At 44.5% G+C, this 17,671-nt stretch overlaps 1 protein-coding gene and 1 pseudogene across 3 annotated transcripts in view; one reads left to right on the plus strand and one right to left on the minus strand.

Annotated features, from left to right (window-relative positions):
• TMEM63C (transmembrane protein 63C) overlaps positions 1 to 17,671 on the plus strand; it is a 115,143-nt gene that overhangs the window by 11,811 nt on the left and 85,661 nt on the right. The window lies entirely within an intron of this gene.
• LOC118144995 (protein FAM204A pseudogene) lies at positions 15,654 to 16,254 on the minus strand (annotated as a pseudogene).

Raw genomic sequence — 17,671 nt, forward strand, 5'->3', positions numbered from 1 at the left:
GGGTAAAGGGGCAAATTTTGACCACATGCCGGGAGGGAGTTTCTGTACATTGTCTCATGTAAGTCTCAAATGGCCAAGAGAGATACTTTATCTTCTACAAGAGGAGCCAGTGGCCCGGGAAAATATCCAAGAGCTCTCAGCTAGGAAATGGTGGAGAAAGCAGATAAGGACTTGGACCAGAGTAGACAGGGCATGCGCGTGGAGTGGATGGAAGGATGAATAGATTCTACACCCTAGATGGTGAAACTGCTACAGACCCTCTGTGTAAACCAGGTACTCCCAGGCAGGAAAGAAGAGGACAAGACTTGAGCCTCCCTGGTGGCAAGAGTCGTCTCTTTTTTCATTCTTTCAGCCAAGAGAAGTTGCATCTAGAGAAGTGCTGCCTTGTACAGTTGTTCAGGTTCTGCACTTTACAATTTCAGGGGCCTCATATTCACACATATATATTTGAATGATGATTATAACAATTTTCCAGTAGATGGCAGTAAAGCATCTTGAGTTAAGGACACCCCTTTTCTGTACAAATACACTGTTTGGGCTATTTGCAGTGCTGGGTGCATCTTTCTACCAGCCCTCCAAGCTGCTGAGAGGTTTCCTGACACCCCTTCCCTCCCTTGTCTCATCCCTTCATCAACTGCCTGAGAGTCTCAGAGATGGGCTGGGGAGTTCCGAGGAGAGTGGCATCAGCACCAGAAAGCCTCAGCGGCATCCCTTATTCCAACAAAGGCGATGTATGTAATGGGAAGTCCTGGGTTCAAGTCCCAGCTCCTGCATTTCTTAGGAATGGTCTTATGCAAGTGACCTCTTAGTTCTGGACCCTAGCTTTCCTTTATGAAAAGAGTGCAGTAATAATCCCTGCCCTTGGGGATGCAAGGAACAAATGCTATTCTGAACACGACCATGCATGGCTAGCTATAAAGCACTGCGGCTATGAGTGCCCTCCTTACCCAGAGAGGATATGCTGCACTATTGTGGGAAGGGTGTGCCACAGACCGAATGGCACTGCCTTGTCACAACACCCCACCACCCCACCCCGAGTCACCTTCCCATAGGGGTCTCTCTCCTGGCTCTCCACTGCTATTCTATCCCCAGGGGTTGCTTTGGCCCTTTCAGCCTCTGATCCAAGCTCCTTAGCATAGTGCATCCACTAGCCAGTCAATATGTATTTAGTAAGCATCTACTATGTGCTGGAGTTGATTCTAATCTCTAGCCTCGAGTTGCTTACAGTCTTATGGGGCAATAAAGTTAGCGTAAGTGCCATCTTGTTTCTGAGCCAGCGTTTATCCCATTCCTCTGGAACCCTGAGGAAGAAGAGGCCTTACCCAGTTCCTCCCTTCCTAGTTCCTAGGCCATTTAATGACTGGACACTGTCCTTGGCCCCCACCATTGTAGCTCACTCCAAGGTGCAGAGCAGAAGCTTAGTTGGACTCCTCCCTGCCTCTGTCACGTGGAGGGAAGCCTGGGTCAGGGAAACCTGGAACAACTTGCTGTGAATTTCACTTAGGATTTGGTACAGCTCTAAAGAAACAAGAAATCCAAAGTAGCAGTGGCTTCAATGAGCTAGACATGCAGTTCCTTCTAATGTCAATGCAGTTGGAAGGCAGCCATTCCAGAGCTAATATGGCCACTCTACGGCACCAGGAGGGACCCAGGCTCTTTCCAGTTCCCTGCTCCATCATCCCTCAGATATGGCCATCCTCATGGTGGAGGTGTCAGCTCAGGGCTGGCAAAGACTTTCATCACATCAGAGCCCAGGATCTTTTTATATCATTTCCTCCACAATTCTTAGTATGCAGCCTCTCATGCTCCAGCCATTGATTCAACATTCCACCAGCAGGAAGTAGGAAAAAAGGTCTGAGCAAGGACATACCTTCTTCTTCTTAGGATAGCCCTGGAAATTACTTGTGATACTTCTCTTTGTCTCCCATTGGTTAGAATTTAACCACATGACCATATCTAGATGCAAAGAAGGTCAGGAGGTGAGTCTTTCTTCCAGGTGGCCCTGTGCCTAGCTAAAAATTGTAGGTCTAATTCCTAGAGAAAAAGAGGAGCATGGGGATTGAGGAACCATGAGAATTCTCTGCCACATCTTGCCTATGAGGGGACATCTCCTTCCTATGGAGAACATCTCTACCTAGCAGGCTCCCCAGCATAAATTAACCAGGAAAATAACCTCATAACCATAACACCACAGAACAAGAATGATGCAAATACCCTAAGGGGCTAATTTCCTATCTTCATATAAACGACATTTGTGTTCTGTTGTACTTACCATCATTGCCAACCCTCATCCTATAACCCCTGATGTGCTCAGCTGCCTCCAGTCCTATCCCTACCGGTCCATCTACAGCATCCCCTCCCTTGGCACTGAGACAAAGCCCCCCGCCATGCCCCCCTCCCTTTCTAGAGTGGAATCTGGCTACAGTTAAAGCTCCGGCAGAAATGAGGGGGAGGCTCCGCGACGGCGGCAGCTGCACAGCGGGGACAGGCGGCGGTTGCCTTGGTGAGCTGGGCAGAGATTTCTATGATGCTGCTAAATGTATTTTCCTGACCTGCCGCCGCCTTCTCTTTCCCGCTTGGGAGACACCTTTGTCAGGGGCTGGGGCCCCTCATCTCAACTTGTTCTCTGCTCCCACCCTTTGAAGTACTCATTTCCCTGCTCATTACCTCTTCCTGTAAGGTTGGGTCTGGAGCCTCGGACACCCCAGGTGTGGAGGAGGAATGAGGCGTTAACACTGAGTCTTGCAGGCATTTGTCCCCGGACCCTCACACTAGCCCTGCACCCTCATCCCCATTTGACAGATCGAGCCCTGAGCCTGAGAGCTGCTAGGTAGTTGGTAGTTGGTCCTAGACACCCAGCATGTAGGTGGCAGCCCTGGGGCCTGGAACCCCATGTGGGATTCTGAGGGTGGAATTTCAAGCAGGCTACCAGATTTGGGAGAAGACATTTAGGGGCAAGAGAATGTGCACAGCATTGGCGGTCCACGCCAGCTTTTCAGAGATAGTTTTGGAGCAGGGAGGGAAAATCTGACCCTGCTGGTAAAATTAGCAGTAAACCATGTGCCCTGGCCTGTGGTTTGAGGGGGTCACGTGAGACCAAGAATTATAGGCACCACTGCCTGCTCCACTTGCCCTGCCTGCCCCCATACACCCCAGGCAGCTTCCCCATCACCCCTAAACTTGATCTCCAGGCACCCTGGCTCTGCCCTCTCTCCAACCTCTCCAAGCCCTGAAAAATCATCCCTCTACTCAGCAAAGGCAGCCTTCAGTTCCCCACCTTCTCCCCTTGGTGCTGGCCTGCTCAGCTCGAGTCCTGCTTTCCTCCCTCCCCACCCCAATCCCCAGCTGCTAGATCAGGGTAGTGCTGAGAACTTCTGGGGCCTGGGGTGGGTGTGGCTGGGAGGGGAGAGGCAGGGCAAGGGGAAGGGCATCTTCTCCCCTAACAGAGCTGGCCTGGGTGGGGTGGAGTCCTGTGCTAGGCCTATCTGGCAGCCCCCCACACTCCCCACGCTCCCCTTCCCTGTGGTTCCATTCAGCAATCTATCTGAGACAGAGGGAAGGGCAGAGCGTGCCAGGGCAGTTCGGGGTTAAGCTTGCCCTGGCTCACCTCCTGGAAACAGGACCTGGGGACCAGAAGCTGGATTTCTGAAAGTGTATCTGCATACACTTGCTCTTATATGCCCACTCATACACACAGGCACACCGGTACTGACACACAGACATGCACAGGCACACAAGCACTCACCCACACACCTTAGTCCAAATTCCTTTGGCAGTCCACTCTTATGGTTAAGGGTTTGAACTTTGAAGTCAGGCAGGCCTGGGGTTTTCTTTTTATTTTATTTTATTTTATTTTTTGAGACGGAGTTTCGCTCTTGTTACCCAGGCTGGAGTGCAATGGCGCGATCTTGGCTCACCGCAACCTCCGCCTCCTGGGTTCAGGCAATTCTCCTGCCTCAGCTAATTTTTTGTATTTTTAGTAGAGACAGGGTTTCACCATGTTGACCAGGATGGTCTCGATCTCTTGACCTCATGATCCACCTGCCTCGGCCTCCCAAAGTGCGGGGATTACCGGTGTGAGCCACCACGCCCGGCCGTGTTTTCTTTTACATATTACATTATGGGTTTTTTGTTTGTTTGTTTTTTGTTTTTAAATGGAGTTTCACTCTTGTTGCCCAGACTGGAGTGCAGTGGCGCGATCTCAGCTCACTACAACCTCTGCCTCCAGGGTTCATGTGATTCTCCTGCCGCAGCCTCCCGAGTAGCTGGGATTACAGGCGTGCACTACCACACCTGGCTAATTTTTGTATTTTCAGCAGAGACAGGGTTTCATCATGTTGACCAGGCTGGTGTCGAACTCTGACCTCAGATGATTTGCCTGCCTTGGCTTCCAAAGTGCTAGAATTACAGGCATGAGCCACTGTGCCTGGCCACGTTACAGCTTTTTAACAATGGCTTCTCATTTTCCGAAGGCAGTATCTGAGATTAGAATCATATAAAGATGTCATAAGTGCTGTTCCCCCACCACCACCCTAGCTTCTGGTCCCTTGTTCTCCTTCCCAGATAAGCTTCTATAGGGACATAAGTGTGCATCTGTGCACACGTGAGTGTGCACACACACAGTAGCCCCCCTAGCTACACTAGCACACTGCTTTGCACTCTACTTTTTTTTATTTTTTTGAGACAGTGTCTCACTCTGTCACCCAGGCTGGAGTGTAGTGGTGCCATCTTGACTCACTGCAACCTCTGCCTCCTGAGCTAAAGCAACTCTCCCCACTCAGCCTCCTGAGTAGCTGGAACTATAGACTCACACCACCACACCTGGCTAATTTTTTTTTTTTTTTTTGTATTTTTAGTAGAGACAGAATTTCGCCATGTCGCCCAGGCTGGTCTTGAACTCTTGGGTTTACATGGTCCACTCACCTCGGCCTCCCAGAGTGCTGGGATGACAGGCGTGAGCACTCTGCTTCCTTTGTTGATTGATGTACCCTGGCAATTGCTCAATATTCATGCACACACAGAGCTCCTCCTTTTTGTTTATTTATTATTGTTTTTTAGAGATAGACTCTACGTTGCCCAGGCTGGAGTGCCGTGGCTATCAACAGGCACAATGCTCTAGTCCTGCAGTCTCCCGCTGCCGGCTCCAGCCATCCTCCCACCTCAGTCTCCTGTGTAGCTGGGACTTCTGTGTGTGCCACCTGCCCAGCTTCCCAGCCCTCTTTAATGAGTGCATGGTCTCCCATCATGCAGATGCACCATAATGCCTGTGGTATGTCCTACCGACTGCACGGATAGTTTCCAGCTGTTTACTTCACTTTGTTGCTGCTACCTGGGGTCCTTTTTTTTAAGGAGTCTCATTCTGTCACCCAGGCTGGAGTGCAGCAGCAGGATCATGGCTCACAACCTCTGCCTCCCGGGCTCAAGTGATTCTCCTGCCTCAGCTTCCCAAATAGCTGGGATTACAAGTGTGCACCACCACACCCTGGAGTATGCACACCATGCGAGTGTGCATATCTGTCAGAACTGCATGTGAATGAGTGGCTGGCCCAGTGACTTGGCCTCACAGGGTGAGGATGAATGATGACCTGTATGCCGAGCACCTGCCACAGTGCCTGGCACATGGGCACCCCCATCAGTGTTAGCTAGTGAGGGGAAAAGCAGCTGGAATGGGGAGGGGGGAGGGAAGAGTGAGGGGCCTGCACTGCCAGGGGAGGCTGGTCAGCCTCCTCAAGGCCACCGTGGAGAGATCACAGGGGCCTCAGCCCAGGAAGTCCCCTGCTCCTTGGCTGCTGTCAGGAGAAACGGGGGACAGGGAGCAGACAGCAGCTGCACTGGAGCCAGAGTGAGAAGCAGGCCTGGCTTCCCTGCTGAGTCATCCCTGCTGGAGCCAGAGAGGGAGGGGGCAAGGGAGGGAAGGAGAGAGGGAGGGCGTGCGCCAGCACTGCACATCACACACATGCATCCACATGCACACACATCACACACACATCTCACACACACCTCACATCACACACACATCACATAGATCAAACATACACGCTCACACCACACACAGACACCACACATACACACTCACACATGCTCACATGCTCACACACCTCCTAGTTTAGGGAAAAGGAGCCCCTCCCAGCAGAGAGAGGCTTTTCTCCCTACAAGATGTGAAGGCTGCAGAAACAAAGGGCAGGTGGCATTCTCCTTTGCAGCTGTTCCCATGTTCAGTCTCTCCAGCCTCACTCTGTCCTCACCCTATGCCCACCAGCCTTCTCCTCTGTCAGCCCCAATCCTGCTGCAGTGGGGACCAACCCTCCCGGAGGGAAGGACTGGCCCAGGACTAAGGATTTCCCCAAACGACACAAGGATGGGTTGGGCATCCTCTCTGGCCCTCTCCAACCCCACCCTCATCCTTACCAGCCTGCTGGCATCAGGTCCCTACAAATCACCCCCACCTGGCCTCTCCAGGGGAGCTCAGAAGCTTTCCTGGCTCTGTAATGCTGTTTTGATGTAATAGACATTTATGAGACTGGTCCCTGAGCTGCCCGGAACAGGCATGAGTGAGGCTGTGTGACAGTGGGTAGGGGCTGCCCGCTGTCCAGAGGGGACAGAGACTCAGGGGATGGGCTGGATGAGGGTAGCACATCTCCTTTCATTAAAAGCCACTTTTTGTCTTCGTACAAAATCCCCCCACCTGGTGCCTAATGCCCCGCTCTAATCCCTTCTGGATTTATTTCTATTCACATGGACCTGGCTTATGGAAAAATCTGAATTTAAGAGGATTCAAACAAGAAACATTTTTGCTTTGTCTCTAACCTCAGCCTTCAGCCATGCGTTGTCAAATCTCTTCTCACCCTGAACAATATTCCTGGCAGATTCCTAGCTTTCTGGTCACCTCCAGGTATTAAAAATCCAGGTTAGTCTAGTTCAATTTAAAAGTTAAGGCCAGGGGCAGAGTAACTCATGCCTGTAATCCCAGCACATTGGGAAGCCAAGGCAGGTGGATCACCTGAGGTCAGGAGTTCAAGACCAGCCTGGCCAACATGGTGAAACCCCATGTCTACTAAAAATAAAAATATTAGCTGGGTGTGGTGGCGGGCACCTATAATCCAGCTACTCAGGGGGCTGAGGCAGGAGAATTGCTTGAACCCCAGAGGCAGAAGTTGCGGTGAGCCGAGATCCCACCACTGCACTTCAGTCTGGGAGACAGTGTGAGACTCTGTCTCCAAAAAAAAAAAAAAAAGTTAAGACCAGGCATGGTGGCTCACACCTGTAATTCCAGCACTTTAGGAGGCAAAGGCCAATGGATCACTTAAGCTTAGGAGTTTGAGACCAGCCTGGGCAACATAGTGAAACCCCATCTCTACACAAAATACAAAAATTGACCAGGTGTAGTGGCATGCACCTGTAGTCCCTGCTACAGGCTGAGGTGGCTGAGGTGCTCAATCTCTTGAGCCCAGGAGGTTGAGGCTGCAGTGAGCCATGATTGTGCCATTGTACTCCAGCCTAGGCAACAGAGTGAGACCCTGTCTCAAAAAAATAAAATAATATAAAAGTTAAATATCACGTTCGGCTAGGCACAGTGGCTCACACCTTTAAACCCAGCACTTTGGGAGCCCAAAGCAGAGGACTGCTTAAGGCCAAGAGTTCAAGACCAGCCTGGGCGACATAGTGAGACTCTGTCTCTACAAAAAATCAAAACAAAACCTTAGCCAGGTGTACTGGTGTGCAGCCTGTAGTTCCAACTACTTGGTAGGTTGAGGCAGGAGGATTGCTGAAGCCCAGGAGTTCCAGGCTGCAGTGAGTTATGATTGAGCCATTGCACTCCAGCCTGAGCAACAGAGCAACACCCTATCTCTAAAAATTAAAAAAAGAAATCATGTGCAATTATAGGATGACTGTCCCCCACCCCATGTCCCTCAGCCAAGCAAGGCTAGGAATAGGGGGCAGGGGTTTCTCTTCTTCCCCTCCCACATGCAAATACAAGCATCCCTCAACATCTAAACACGCACGCTCCCCAAACAGGAATGGAATAGATTCAGATCATCTGCCTTTGTTTTTTGCAACAGTGAGCTCATGTTACACGCATTGTTGTGTAGCCTCCCTTTTTTCGCTTAACAATATGTTGTAAACATACATTCACATTGAAAATATTCATCTACAATCTAATATTCTGCATCTGTTTCAGGTACATATTGCTGTGTAACAAACCACCCAAAAAAACAATGGCTTAAGTCAATAATGATTTATTCTTTCTCACTCTTCTCTGGGTTGGCCAGGTAGTTCTGACCATCCACAAGAAATACAGCAACTAGAGAGAGAAAGACGGTTCCGGGCTTCGCCAAGCCTCTTCCTGAGACCACTCGTGTGGTCTCAGCCAAGTTACTGAACCTCGGTGTCCTCACCTGTAAAGTGTTACAACTTGTAATAGTGAAGTCTCCCTTACCTGTGATATTTTGAAGATTAATTGGGAACTCTAATAATAATATCTACCTTGTAGTAGATACTACAAGATATCTCTCTTTTTTTTTTCTTGAGACGGAATCTTGCCCTGTCGCCCAGGCTGAAGTGCAATGGTGTGATCTCAGCTCACCGCAACCTCCACCTCCCAGGTTCAAGCGATTCTCCTGCCTCAGCCTTCTGATTAGGCAGCCTTCTCCTGCCTAATCCCTGAGTAGCTGGGATTACAGGCACCTGACACCATACCCAGCTAATCTTTGTATTTTTAGTAGAGACGGGGTTTCACCATGTTGGACAGGCTGGTGTCGAACTCCTGACCTCTTGATCCACCCACCTCAGCCTCCCAAATTGCTGGGATTACAGGCATGAGCCACCACCCCTGGACACTACAAGGTATCTCTCTATCCATGTAGATAGATACACATGTTAATGTGTGTGAGGTATAACAAATGTTAGCAATTACTGTTATTATTTGGAAGTGCTTTGGAAAGGGGCAAGGCTGGTGAGGAAATTGCTGGGGCAAAGAGGTGGCTGGCTTTCCAGCTCATGACAGTGTGAGGCATCAGAGAGAGGGAGGATTCCTGCTCAGGACAGAAAGATCTGAAAGGAAACGGTGGACAGAGCTGAGAATATTAAGTATTGCTCGGCCAAAGGGAAACTGAAGGCGACGACAAAGTCATCTCACTGTAACCTAAAGGGCATTTAGTGGTTAGCTATATTTTCCTACAACTAATACTATGCTTGCAATAAAGTCAGGGTAATATATGCTCAAAAGCAGGTAGTGCCAGCTTAGGGGTGTCAGACTTAACAAATGACCCATGGGTGTCTACAGCCACTGTTCCTGCCCACTCCACCAAGACCCCGTTAGGCAGTTCCAGGATACAGAGGAGCATGCAAGGACCAAAGGGGCATCTTTGAGGGACAGGAGAAGTGGTGTCAGGGAGCCCATGCTGACTTACGGCAGAGGTGGCGCTGCAGAGTAGTCAGGAATGGACAATATTTTCAATAAATGATGATGAAGGGCTGCAGGTAAAAAATGAAATTGGATCTCTATCTCCCATACACACAGAAATACACTCCAGGTGTTTTTTTAAGACATAATTAACATAAAATTTAAACCGCTTTTAAAAAATACAATTCAGTAGGGTTTTTGTGTGTGGCTCACAGAGTTGTGCAACCATCACCAATAGTTACAGAACATTTTCATTGCCCCAAAAAGAAAACCCTATACCCACGAAGCAGTCACTTCCATCCTCCATCACTATCACCACCCCCATGGGCACCACCCAACACTCCAGCACTTGCCAGTGAATAACCTGCTTTCTACCTCTGTGGACGTACCTATTCTGGACATTTTGTAGACGGAATCATACAATATAGGGCCTGTTGTGTCTGGCCTCTTTCACTTAGAATAATATTTTCAAGATTCATTCATGTTGTAAAACATATCAGTACTTCATTCCTTTTATGGCCGAATAGTTCATTGTATAGATGTATCACATTTTGTTCATTCATTCATTTGTCAATAGATATTTGGGTTGTTTCCACTTTTTGGCTGTTACGAATAATGTTGCTATGAACATTCATGTGCAAATTTTTTAACATGTTTTCAATTTTCTTGCAAATATACCTAGGAGTGAAATTGCTGGGACATATGTAATTCTATATTTAAATCGTCGGAGGACCATGAAACTATTTTCTACAGTGGCTGCACCATTTTACATTCCTATCACCAATGTATGAAGGTTGCAATTTATTTACATCCTCACCAACACCTGTTATTTTCCATTTTGTGTCCATTCTAGAGGGTGTGAAGTGGCATCTCACTGTGGTTTTGATTTCCATTTCCATAATGACTAATGATGTTGAGCATCTCTTCATGTGCTTATTAGCCACTTATATATCTTCTTTGGGGAAATGTCTATTCAAGTCCTTTGCTTGTTTTTAAAAATCGAGTTGTCTTTTTATTGCTGAATTGTAAGAGTTTTAAAATATATATATTTTAAAGTCCGTATCTAACATGTGATTTTCAAATATTCTATTCCATTCTGTGGGTTGTCTCTTCTGACAGTGTCCTTTGATGCAAAAAAGTTTTAAATTTGGGTGAAATTCAATATATCCGTCTTTCTTTCATTTCCTGTATTTCTGGTGTCATATTTAAGAAACCTTATCTAATTCAAAGTCACAAAGATTTACACCTATGTTTCCTTCTAAAAGTTTCATGGTTTAACGTCTCTTACATTTAGGACTCTGACATGTTCTAATTTTTTTATATGGTATGAAGTAGGGGATCCAAATTCTTTTGCATATGGGTATTGAATTATTTCAGGACTATTTTTTCCACCATCAAATTATCTTGGTACCTTTGTTGAAAACTAACTGACTATAGACGTATGGGTTTATTTCTGGGTTCTCAATTCTATTTCATATAGAAACGGAATTGAGATTATATCAGTATCACATTGTGTCAATTACTGAAGGTTTGTGGTAAATTTTGAAATTGAGAAGTGTCAGTCCTTCAACGTTGTTGATTTTTTTTTTTCAAGACTGTGATCGGGATTCAGGTGTCTTGTAATTCCATATAAATTTTAAAATTAGCTTGTCCATATCGACAAAGAAGTCAGCTGGAATTCTGATCGATATTGCACCAAATCTGTAGATCATTTTGAGGAGTACTGTCATCTTAAAAACATTAAGATCCAGACTGGGCAACATGGTGAAGCCACATCTCTACAAAAAATGCAAAAATTAGCCAGGCGTGGTGGTATGTGCCTCTGGTCCCAGCTACTTGGGAGGCTGAGGTAGGAGGATCACTTGATTGTGCTCAGGAGGTTGAGGCTGAAGTGAGACATGACTGAGCCACTCCAGCTTAGGCAACAGAGAGAGACTCGTGTAGAAAAAGAAAGTCTTCCAATTCATGAATATGGGATGTCTTATTTATTTCAGTTAAAAAATTTTTTTCAACAGTAGTTTTCAGTGTGCAAATCTTATACTTACTTGGTAAAATTTATTCACAATTATTTTCTGTTTTTCAATGCTGCTATTAATGAACTTCTTAATTTTATTTTTAGATTGCTTATTGCTTGTATATGGAAGTACAACTGATTTTTGTACACTAAAACTTCAATAAACTTGTTTATTAGCTCTAACAGGCTTTTCTTGTAAATTCTTTAGGGGTTTCGATATATAAGAGTACGCGATCTGCAAATAGAGATAGTTTTACTTTTTTCTTTCCAATCTGACTGTCTTTTATTTATTGACTAATTGCCCTAGATAGAATTGCCAGTGTATTGTTGAATAGAAGTGACAAGAGCTAACATCCTAATCTTGTTCCTGATTGCAGGGGAAAGGCTTTCAGTCTTTATTATTTCCTTCTTTCTTATTGTTTTGGATTCCATTTATTCTTTTTTTTCCAGTTTCTTAAGGTAGAAGAATATGTTATTGACTTACAACTTTTGTGTGTGTTTTTTAATGTTGACATTTACAACTATAAATTTCCCTCTAAGCACTGCTTTTACTAAGTTTTTTGCATGTTGGATTGTAGTTTTCATAGATCTCAAAATATTTTCTAATTTACCTTGTAATTTCTTCTTCAACCCACTGGTTATTTAAGGGTTTGTTCGTTTCCACATGTTTATGAGTTTCTCAGGTTCCTTTCTGTTATTAATTCCTAGTTTTATTTCACTGTGGTCAGAAAACATACTTTGTTAAAATTTTAATCTTTTAAAATTTATTGAGACTTATTTTGTGACCTGACTTATACTGAAGAATGTTCTATGTGCACTTGAGAAGAATGTGCGTTTTGTTGTTGTTGAGTGGAGTGCCCTATAAATGAAAATATCTGTTAGGTCTAGTTTGTTTATAGTCCTCTTCAAGTCTTCTATATCCTTGACGGTATTTCTTTCTTTTTTTCTTTTTGAGACAGAGTATTCACTCTTGTTGCACAAGCTGGAGTGCAATGGCACAGTCTTGTCCCACTACAACCTCCACTTCCAGGGTTCAAGCATTTCTCCTGCCTCAGCCTCCCAAGTAGCTGGGATTACAGGAACCCACCACCACACCCGGCTAATTTTTGTATTTTTAGTAGAAACGGGGTTTCACTATGTTGGCCAGGCTGGTCTCAAACTCCTGACCTCAGGTGATCTGCCTGCCTACACCTCCCAAAGTGCTGAGATTATAGATGCGAACCACCATGCCCGACCTCCTTGATGATCTTCTGTATAGTTGTTCTATCTATTATTTAAAGTGGAATATTAAAATCTGTAACTGCTGTTGTTTAATTGTCTATTTCTCCCTATAATTATGTCAGGTTTTGCTTCATATATTTTGGGGCTCAGTTGCTGGGTGCATATATTTTTATAATTGTTGTATTTTCTTAATGGATTGTCCTGTTATCATTATATAATGTCATTCTTTGTCTCTTGTACCAATGTTTGTCTTAAATTCTATTGCTTTCCAATATTAGTATAGCCACCCTAGCTCCCTTTGGTTACTGTTTGCATTGTATCCTTTTTTCCACCCTTTCATTTTCAACCTGTTTGTATCTTTGAATGTAAAGTGAGTCATCTGTAGATAGCACATAGTTAGATAATTTTAAAAAATTCATCTGCTAATATAGGCCTTTTGATTGGAAAGTTTGATTAATTTACATTTACGTAATTAAGGAAGGACTTACTTCTGCTGTTTCGCTATTTTTCTGTGTTTTATACCATTTTTGTTTCTTATTTCCTTCATTACTGCCTTCTTTTGCGTTAAATACATATTTTTATTTTATTTTACTTCATTTGAGACAGAGTCTTGCTCTGTCACCCAGGCTGGAGTGCCATGGCACCATCTTGGCTCACTGAAATCTTCACCTCCCAGGCTCAAGTGATCCTTCTGCCTCAACCTCCCAAGTAGCTGAGACTACAGGTACACACCACCATGCTGTATTCATGTCTGTATTTTTGTAGAGGTGGGATTTTGCCATATTGCCCAGGCAGGTCTTGAACTCCTGAGCTCAAATGATTCACCCACCTCAGCCTCCCAAAGTACTGAGATTATAGGTGAGAGCCACCATGCCTGACTCATATTTTCTAATATACTATATTCCTCATCTTTTCTTTTACTATATACTTTTAGTTAGTTTTATAGTGGTTGTCCTGATGATTAAAATTAACATTTAATTTCTAACAATCTACTTTAGATTAATAGTTTTTGGATAAAAACTTTGCTACTATATAGTTCTACCCTCATCTTTATGTTGCTCTTGTCGGATTCCATCTTTACACATTTGTGCCTATCAGCATAGATTTATATCAACAATTTTTATTTATATAGTTGCCTTTCAAATAATACGGGAAAAAGAAGAGATACAGGCCAAAAACACATTTATACTGACTTTTATCTTTACCTTTACCAGTGTTCTCTATTTCTTTATGTGGAATCAAATTACGCTGACTGTCCTTTCATTTAAGCATGAAACCCCTTTAGCATTTCTTGTAGGGCACTAGTGACAAACTCTCTGTTTTTACTTTGAAATTTCTTAATTTCTAGTTCATTCCAGAGGGATAATTTTGCTGGATATAGCATTCTAGACTGACAGCTGTTTTTCTTTCAGTCCTTTTAATGTTCTATCCCATTGCCTCCTGACCTCCACGGTTTTAAAGCAAAGGGTATTATTTTTTATATATCTCCTTCAGTGAACTGAAGGAGAATGACTGACACCTCAGAGGCAGCTGCCATGTTACAGTGATACTGATCAAAGTAGTAAAAAAGTGAGGAAGCAGCCAGGCATGGTGGCTCATGCCTGTAATCCCAGCACTTTGGGAGGCTGAGGCGGGTGGATCACGAGGTCAGGAGTTCAAAACCAGCCTGGCCAACATGGCGAAACCCTGTCTCTACCAAAAATACAAAAACTAGCCAGGTGTGGTGGTGGGCACCTGTAATCCCAGCTACTTGGGAGGCGGAGGCAGGAGAATCACCTGAACCCAGGAGGCAGAGGTTGCAGTGAGTTGGGATCATGCCATTGCACTCCAGCTTGGGTGACAAGAGCAAGACTTTTTCTCAAAATAAATAAATAAATAATACCCTTTGCTTTAAAAAAAAAAAAAGTGAGGAAGCAAGTCTAAAGAAGAGAAGAGGAAGTTTTCCCAATACTACATCCATACCATATGTTTCTTACGGGGCTGGAGTATGAAAAGGAGGGCTGCAGAATGAGGTGTATCAGAACCATCTGGAAGCAACCTGTCCCTATTCCAGGGAAGCCTCACCCACAGCTCCAACTTGCTCAGGCAGTAACCATGATGGAAAAAAAATTTTTTTAAACATTCTTCCCTTTCTTTATTGTAACAGTTTATCTGAAAGTACACAAAAACTAGTAAATTGCTTTTACTGTGCAATTCTGAAATATCAAGTCTACTGCCTTCAATTAAAAAAATCAGTAACTACTTTCATGACATTAAGGTCAAGTCATTTGTAAAAACAGTATCAACTGAAACATTTTGGCACTTATGACTAACCCATTATAGACAATTATCAATGTTAAAAACACAGTTCCAATAACCGTGTAGTTATACTGGGTACAGAGGAGAAAGTACAAGGCCAGCACGATCACTCATGCCTGTAATCCCAGCACTCAGGGAGGCCGAGGCAGGTGGATCATATGAGGCCAGGACCAGCCTAACCAACATGGCAAAACCCTGTCTCCGCTAAACATGCAAAGAGAAATTAGGCAGGCATGGTGGCACCTGCCTGTAATCCCAGCTACTCAGGAGGCTGAGGCATGAGAATCACTTGAACCCAGGAGACAGTGGTTGCAGTTACCCAAGACCATGCCAATGCACTGTAGCCTGGGTGACACAGTGAGCGGAGTCTGTCTCAAAAAGAAAAGAAAAGAAAGTACAAGATGCTCATTGGCTATGCTAAACCAAATGAATGAAAAGCAGCAAAACTGTTTCTATACTGTGGGTTTATACAAATAAATGAATAAAATCCTATCCTTTTTTTCTATATTTTTTCTTACATTTCTTATACAAATAACAGAATGCTTCATTTTATTTACTTCAATAGGACAAAGTCCTTAGCGGAAGATTGAAAAGAGCTGATCATCAAATTCCCAAATTTTATGCTTATTTTTTTTCTAGTGCTATCAATGTTCTGATATATTTAACATAGGCAGGAAAACGTTCTTGGTAAATTGAGCATTTGAGTCTACAAATGTCTTAAAGCACTCTGGCAGGTGACACATATCCCATGTTGCTTTTGGTTTCCCATCTCTTCTTTGCTTCAAACCCCCATGCAAGTTTCTCCTTTTTGGGGGCAGCCTGTGAATTTTTAGCCTCCCTTTTTGGCTTTTACAAAGTTGTGGCAGGCAACTGCTTTGGCAATTTTTACACCAAGCTCTCGAATAGCTAGCTGGTTCCTCAGCCTTCTCAATATTCACTCCTCCACAGCCTGCTCTATCCTCTTTTCGGGGCCTTCTCAACATTTTTCCTTTTAATGGGGGATTGGAGGGGGCCGTCAAACCTATCATTGACTCAAAAGTACTGAGTAAGCTCCTTCCACTGGGTTGCGTTTGAGGACTGTTCACTTCCACATACCTAAGGGAGTTCCAGAAGCACATTCTTCTTAGGCATTCACATTTGACTCTGTTTCAGTTTTTGGTTCATCTATTGAGAAATCTATGATCTCTGCTTTTCTGGTGCTCTCATCCGCTTTAACTTCCTGTAAGTTGAGTCCAGAGTCCTCCAATGCAGCTTCATCTTCAGAGTCTGACTCGGCATCACTTTCATTTAGGCCAGGAGGTAGCAGTCCACTCAACATCTTCCCTTCTGTCAGGAAGCAGCCGCCCAGCAGCCATCTTAAGACCCCATCAACCAAAAACATTTTTAAGAAATAATTTTTGTGTGAAATCGTTGTTGTATATTGTTTCGGCGTTATATGGGCTTCGTATAAAACAATATGGACATTTTATTTATATTTCTATGCTCTGGAGCAGTTTAAAATGATTCCTTGCTTTACCATCTTTTTCTTTTCCTTTTCTTTCTTTTTTTTATATTTTATTGCACTTTAGCTTTTGGGGTACATGTGCAGAACATGCAGGATTGTTGCATAGGTACACACATGGCAATGTGGTTTGCTGCCTCCATCCCTGTCACCTATATCTGGCATTTCTCCTCATGTTATCCCTCCCCAACTCCCTATCCACCGCTGTCCCTCCCCTAGTTCCTACCAACAGACCCCAATGATGCTCCCTTCCCTGTGTCCATGTTCTTTCTTTCTTTTTTTTTTTTTTTTGAGACAGGGTCTCACTCTGTCACCCAGGCTGGAGTCCAGTGGTGTGATCTTGGCTCACTGCAACTTCTGCCTCCCAGGCTCAAGCAATCCTTTCACCTCAGCTTCCAGAGTAGCTAGGACCACAGGTGCATGCCACCAGGCCCAGCTAATTTTTGTATTTTTTTACAGATGGAGTCTCACTATGTTGCTCAGGCTGATCTCAAACTCCTACATTCAAGCAATCTGCTGGTCTCAGCCTCTCAAAGTGCTGGAATTATAGGAGTGAGCCACCACACCCAGCCTATATTTTTCAATTAATTAATTTTAGAGACAAAAACATTTAAATCATAGCACTCACTAATAAAAAACTGGAAATAAAAACAAATGCCAAACAAACCAGGATTAATTTATGGCACAAACAAAAGAGCAATGACAATGAATGAGCTCCAACTGCATACAACAATGTGGGTGAATCTTAAAAATACAACGTTGAGGCCGGGAATGGTGGCTCGTGGCTGTAATCCCAGCACTTTGGGAGGCTGAGGCGAGTGGATTACCTGAGATCAGGAGTTCGAGACCAGCCTGGCCAATAGGGTGAAACCTCATCTCTACTAAAAATATAAAAATTAGCCGGGCTTGCAGGCATATGTCTGTAATCTCAGCTACCTGGGAGGCCGAGGCAAGAGAATCCCTTAAAACTGGAGGTGAAGGTTGCAGTGAGCTGAGATTGTGCCATTGCACTCTAGCCTGGGCAACAAGAGTAAAACTTCATCTCAAAAAAAAAATTGAGTTTTAACAGCCCAACATGAAAGTATATTTATACTATAATTCTATCAATGTACACTTAAAATACAGACCAAACTATATTAAGAATGAATAATCAGGTGGTAAAAGTACTAAGCAATGCAAGGAAAGATTGCCACTGAATTCAGGATAGGGCTCTCTCTGTGCAGGGAGGGACTGG

The sequence above is a fragment of the Callithrix jacchus genome, chromosome 8 (genome assembly GCF_049354715.1).
Source record: "Callithrix jacchus isolate 240 chromosome 8, calJac240_pri, whole genome shotgun sequence".
Lineage (NCBI taxonomy): Eukaryota > Metazoa > Chordata > Mammalia > Primates > Cebidae > Callithrix > Callithrix jacchus.